General features: G+C 45.1%; 1 long non-coding RNA gene across 1 annotated transcript; it reads left to right on the plus strand.

Annotated features, from left to right (window-relative positions):
* Window positions 1-2,367: 2,367 nt before the first annotated feature.
* LOC126176910 (uncharacterized) lies at window positions 2,368-5,697 on the plus strand. Its single transcript, XR_007535696.1, has 2 exons — window positions 2,368-2,468; window positions 5,408-5,697. It is a non-coding gene; the product is annotated as an uncharacterized LOC126176910 (long non-coding RNA).
* The last annotated feature ends 1,042 nt before the right edge of the window (window positions 5,698-6,739 follow it).

The raw sequence follows: 6,739 nt of genomic DNA on the forward strand, positions 1-6,739 counted from the left end.
CACCACGAAGATGACGTGCTACAGACGCGAAATTTAACCGACAGGAAGAAGATGCTGTAATATGCAGATGACTAGCTTTTCAGAGCATTCACACAAGGTTGGCGCCGGTGGCGACACCTACAACGTGCTGACATGACGAATGTTTCCAACCCATTTCTCATACTCAAACAGCAGTTGACCGGCGTTGCCTGGTGAAACGTTGTTGTGATGCCTCGTGTAAGGAGGAGAAATGCGTATCATCACGTTTCCGACTTTGATAAAGGTCGGATTGTAGCCTATCGCGATTGCGGTTTATCGTATCGCGACATTGCTGGTCGCGTTAGTCGAGATCCAATGACTGTTAGCAGAATATGGAATTGCTGGGTTCAGAAGGGTAATACGGAACGCTGTGATGGATCCCAACGGCCTCTTATCACTAGCCGTCGAGATGACACGCATCTTATCCGCATGGCTGTAACGGATCGTGCAGCCACGTCTCGATCCCTGAGTCAACAGATGGGACGTTTGCAAGACAACAACCATCTGCACGAACAGTTCGACGACGTTTGCAGCAGCATGGACTATCAGCTCGGAGCCCATGGCTGCGGTTACCCTTGACGCTCCATCACAGACAGGAGCGCCTGCGATGGTGAACCCAATGACGAACCTGGGTGCACGAATGGCAAAACGTCATTTTTTCGGATGAATCCAGGTTCTGTTTACAGCATCATGATGTTCGCATCCGTGTTTGGCGAAATCGCGGAGAACACACATTGGAAGCGTGTATTCGTCATCGCCATACTAGCGTATCACCCGGCGTGATGGTATGGGATGCCATTGGTTACACATCTCGGTCACTTCTTGTTCGCATTGACGGCACTTTGAACAGTGGACGTTACATTTCAGATCTGTTACGACCCGTGGCTCTACCCTTCATTCGATCCCTGCGAAACCCTACATTTCAGCAGGATAATGCACGACCGCATGTTGCAGGTGCTGTACGGGCCTTTCTGGATACAGAAAATGTTCGACTGCTGCCCTGGCCAGCACATTCTCCAGATCTGTCACCAACTGAAAACGTCTGGTCAATGGTTGCCAAGTAACTGGCTCGTCACAACACGCCAGTCACTACTCTTGATGAACTGTGGTATCGTGTTGAAGCTGCATGGGCAGCTGTACATGCCATCCAAGCTCTGTTTGACTCAATGCCAAGGTGTATCAAGGTGGTTGTTCTGGGTACTGATTTTTCAGGATCTCTGCACCCAAATTGCGTGAAAATGTTATCACATGTCAGTTCTAGTATAATATATTTGTCCAATGAATACCCCTTTATCACCTGCATTTCGTCTTGGTGTTGCAATTTTAATGGCCAGTAGTGTATCTACTGCATTGTTTTGGTAAAAGAACTGAAAGATTTCATTCAAGGAAGTTTGAAATGTGAATATAATTTTTATTTTACTTTTGTTCGTCAGCAGACACTGTTTACATTACCAATTCCTGTTTCAGGTATGTCTCGAGATAATACGAAACTCACTGCATCAAATGCAAACGGCGTGAATGAAGAACCACATGCGGTTCTATTCTTCTATTGCGACTTTTCGGCCTCGCACTGGCATAAGTTCGTGGACTTTGGAATTTTTGTTACGTTTCCTCAAGTGTGATTCTGAACTCATCGACCACAGCTTCCCACGTATCTTGTTTCATACTGCGATCTTTGTGCACATTACTTTCGACATCCCATAGCTCTGGTCTGAGACGAGTCGCATTTATAAAAATTATTGTTTTCTACTATGTCCACTCGTTCATAGCTATACACAACAAGCGCTCGACAATGAACTACGAAATAATCACTACGTGCGCCCAAAATTTCTAACCAAAGCGGAACGATATTGTTTCCTCTCTGACACGTGACTACGGCGCTGTCGTTGAGAGAAGTAGGAAACACAGGTGAGAGCGAGGGGAAAGCATTTACAGACGAGGACGGAGATAGATATTGCTGTGCAATACGAAATATTCTCCACTCTTGGTGAACAACACAGCAACCCCTCGGCAATAAGTCGACAACTACCTGGAACATCAGCAATATTGCCCATCCATACCGCAACATTACCTTCTGTCACTTTGCAGCATTGTTGACAGCAACGCTGTTTCTGCCAAATATTTCCGTAAAATAGGGTTTATCTAAAGATACGTTAACAGACGACTTTCACTTAACGAACAGCGGAACTATGTCGAAGCTGACCACCATCACCACACTGTTGGCAGGGCGTGGTCTCCGCTGTACCGGCCGGTATTGCGGCCCCGCCGGGCAGGTGATGGATCTGCGGCACTTGTCGCAAAGTCAAGGCCGCGGGCACCCGCCCACTCAGTGCTTTGGCGGGCGTTGCCTCCCCGGCGAGGCCGGCCGCTGCTGTATATATACCGGCGCCGACGGCAGCCAGGCACCACAGGCAGCAGCCACACGCCCTTACACCACCATGAAGGCCTTCGTAAGTATTCAGCATCCTCGTCGATAAGGTCTGCGTTGAAAGCCAGTTACGAAACACTCGGCCGACTTGCAATTAACTAATGTTGCTACTTACAGGGCGACGTAGTGGGAAACAGTGGCTAAACACAACAGTGAATTGCAATTTGAGTGATTTAAACATCGGAATGTACCTGTAATTGATAATATGAAGGTATCAGCTCACAGTTGCAGGCTTAGGTAAACAGTTGGCAATTTTCTATCGGTAGGGAGAAATAAAATAATTCTTTGTTCAATATGGGTTTCGATCTTATGATAATCTTCAGGTATCGTAAAATTATTTGCAACATGTACTGTTTGATGTGAAAGTCGATGCAGCATGTCATGAGGTCACACAAATGCAGGATGCTTTTCGATCGGTACCCCTGGGATTTGCAGTGGCATGATAGAGGCTAGCACGAGTGGGGTGGCTGTAGGAATCTGGAACATCCTATAATAATTAGTATTGAAATACTTTAGTAAGTAACTTTTACTTAACTTTGTCCTGCTACAACACAATTCTGGTATTACGTTTGTAATACATGCGCGAACTAGAGGCTGCGAACCTAGCGGGCTGAAGGCTATTCTAATCTGACTTCGCTCACGACCTGTAGCTGACTCGGCCCGGTGAGATCTGCAAGTCTCTGTCCGCGCCATACCGCGGCGCTGCAAGCGCCAGCGAGTCCAAAGACGTTGCTGGACCGCTATCGATTATCGCAACCTCTAGCGTGGTGTCTAACGTTGACACCACACTGTTCGTGGCATCAAATATAATAAAAGCCATTCCACATCACCGGCGTCAATATCAAAACAAGTTATATGTTCAGTAGTAAAATGTACTTACACAGTTAATCAATCTTCTTTGTATTCTGTCATGATACGGTACTAACTTTTCGTGTGGAAGTGCCTAATTTTACGATACTGAGAGCGGTTTCGAAAACTGACTTCTTTTCAAATATTTACGAGCTGTGGTGCACCAGATGAACAAAATATATTAAAGTTCAATATGCCTTCAATTGTGGGGTTTCTAGGGACGATCCAAAAACTCGAATTGGACAAAGATGAAGCAGAAAATTGACTGCAACTTTTTCAAAGATACCATCCTGCAGTCAGTGTTACGGGATTAAGGAGAACTTTCAACTAAATTACTGGTCGGAAATTTGAATTACTCTCCACTAGACTGTGAGTTTAATTTCCTAAGCACTGTACCAACTCGCTCAAATCGTACTCTGTGGTATTGTTAAACTGCCATTCATCTACAGTCGATAAATTACATAGAATGGTCGGTACCTCCTCTTCTTCTAGAACACCCTCAAATGGCATGGAGCAGACATCAAATTGCGTGAAACTGTAATATCGAATGTACATATCCCAAAAGAGGGACTTTTGAGAGAATATTGCACCACAATGTCGAGTAATCCTGTTCTAGGTTACCTAAAATGGGTCATAAACAGATAGAAAATATAAAACTTTGAGGCTCTTTGAAGACTCTGGAAACATCCTGCAGCCTCTAACATACCACTCACAGAGTAACAGTGAAAATTTTAATAATCATATTACTTGCTCCAGCAGCCACAGTCACAGAAAAGGAGAGCAATACAAGAAACTTACCATACATTACATACTAGTGTCAGTCGTTTCGGAAGTAGACGACTCCATCTATTGTGTGTTTGTTAGAATGTGTTTGTTATATGAGTATGAAAGTACAAATTTCACTGTAATTAGCAATTGGCAAGATCATTAAATACAATTTTATATGTTAAAAAATGACGAAATTCCTCCAGCTGTATTAAGGTGTTGATTTTATTGGCAACTAGTTTCGATGTTGTTACAACATCATCTTGAAAAAAAAAAGTTCAAATGTGTGTGAAATCTTATGGGACTTAACTGCTAAGGTCATCAGTCACTGAGCTTACACTCTACTTAACCTAAATTATCCTAAGTACAAACACAGACGCCGGCCGGAGTGGCCGTGCGGTTCTAGCCGCTGCAGTCTGGAGCCGAGCGACCGCTACGGTCGCAGGTTCGAATCCTGCCTCGGGCATGGATGTGTGTGATGTCCTTAGGTTAGTTAGGTTTAATGAGTTCCAAGTTCTAGGCGACTGATGACCTCAGAAGTTAAGTCGCATAGTGCTCAGAGCCATTTGAACCATTTGAGCCAAAAACACACATCCATGCCTGATGGAGGACTCGAACCTCCACCAGGTCCAGCCGCACAGTCCATGACTGCAGCGCCCAAGACCGCTCGGCTAATCCCGCGTGGCACATCATCTTCAGGGCCATACTTGTTGACAGTAACCGTATGTGTCTAACACTAGTAGTCAGTGGTGAGATAGGCGTGTTCCATTCGGAAGGCAGGTAGTAAGTTACTATCTGCCTTCCACATGGAACACGCCTATCTCACCACTGACTACTAGTGTTAGACACATACGGTTACTGTCAACAAGTATGGGCCTGAAGATGATGTTGTAACGACATCGAAACTAGTTGCCAATAAAACCAACACCTTAATACAGCAGGAGGAATTTCGTCATTTATGAACATATATTATATTAGATGACGTCGCAAGTCGTATGTTTCAATTATGGATATACGAAGATTAAATATAGTTTTAAATCAAACTGATCTGATTGATATTTGATAGTGAGTCAACAGACGCTTTGTTTCTTCTAGACTAGTAAAGATACAAAATGCAAAAGAGGCCGAGCTTTGTTGATACACACCTTGATTGTTCATTTGGTCTTCAGTTTCAATTCTGACCAGTCTATGATATATGTCCAAAAACCTAGAAAAAGTCAACTATTAGCCCTAGACGTATACTAAATTTTTGTGTTGTGCGCTTTGATAAGCGCAGCTCAAGTATATTTTGAGCAGGGAACTGCAGCATTGTTCACAGAAAGAAATTAATTTTTCCCCTCCCCACAGGTTTGCTCTTTCCTCCTCGTCCTGCTGGTGGCGGCCGTGTTCGCCCAGGAGAAGGCCAAGGAGACCCTGAAGGGCGCCGAGGCCTACTACGCCTACGCCGCCCCCTACGCCTACAGCGCCTTCGGCTACCCCGCCGTCAGTGCCTACTCCGCCTACCCCTATGGTGCCGTCGGCTACCCCTACTACTACCGCTGAACATGCCTCACTGGGCTTGTGCATCACTCTTGAGAAGCCGTGCCTATTGTACTTCAGATCACCAGTGCCATAAATAAATGTGTATATAGCAACAACTGTTTTCTTTCATTTACTGTCACCTGTTAACCCTAACTCCTTAGTGCACACCACTGGATTTACACAGACGCGCACACACACACTCAAAGAGAGGGAAGGTGGGGTAGGAAGGGGTGGATGGTAAGAGGGAAGGTGGTTGGATGGAAGCGAGAGCTAGAAGAGGGGAGAGAGAAACAACTGCAACCTGACCAGACGAATATAGACACTTAAGTCCACTTTCTCAGCTATTAAAGGCATTGCATCCTTCAGTGGGGAAGGAATAACATGAGCTACTGTATGTAGTACTCGTACCTATAACACAGTAAATATGAGGCTTGTCCAGAAATTAAGTTCCGATCGATCGCTAAATGAAAACCACAGTGAAAATCAGAAACAATTTATTTGCAAGAGTTAGCTACACTTTCCAGATACTTCTCTACATAGTCGCCACTCCGACGTAGACATTTATCGGCGCGTTATACCAAATTTCCAACACCATCGTCATAGAAGGCAGACGCCCGCACTTTCCGATAATTCTCTACGCTGGTCTATAGCACATAGCCTGTGCCCAAGTGTTGTCTTCGTATCCAGTGTTTCATGTGAACAGAGATCATACTCAGGACTAGCCAATTAGGGCTGGGTTGTGGATGATCGAAAACTTCCCATCGAAAAGACTGCAGGAGCGTCTTCACTGCCCCTGCAGAGTGCGGCTGAGAATTGCCATGAAGAACGAAGTGCGTGGCAGTTGTGTTAGGTGGGCTGCATTCATTAAGGCGAAGCCTCTCGGCAGGCCCTCCTACTCGGCGGGAGACATTGTTGTTCTAGGCACCTTTACTCCCTCACAGTGTGCTCACAACTGAAAAGAGCGTCTTGATGCGATCGACGGTCATACTGGAGACACTACCCAACACATCAGTGCAAAACTTCATCGGGTTTTCACCGAGATGCGGATTTCGTGACCAATCGGAACTTACTTTCTGAACAACCCTCGTATTTCGTTTCATTAAGTTCTAAAAAATTATGTAACAGAACAGTCTATGTTTCTATTAAAAATTAACTGTT

This window comes from Schistocerca cancellata, chromosome 3 (assembly GCF_023864275.1).
Source record: "Schistocerca cancellata isolate TAMUIC-IGC-003103 chromosome 3, iqSchCanc2.1, whole genome shotgun sequence".
Taxonomy (NCBI): Eukaryota; Metazoa; Arthropoda; class Insecta; order Orthoptera; family Acrididae; genus Schistocerca; species Schistocerca cancellata.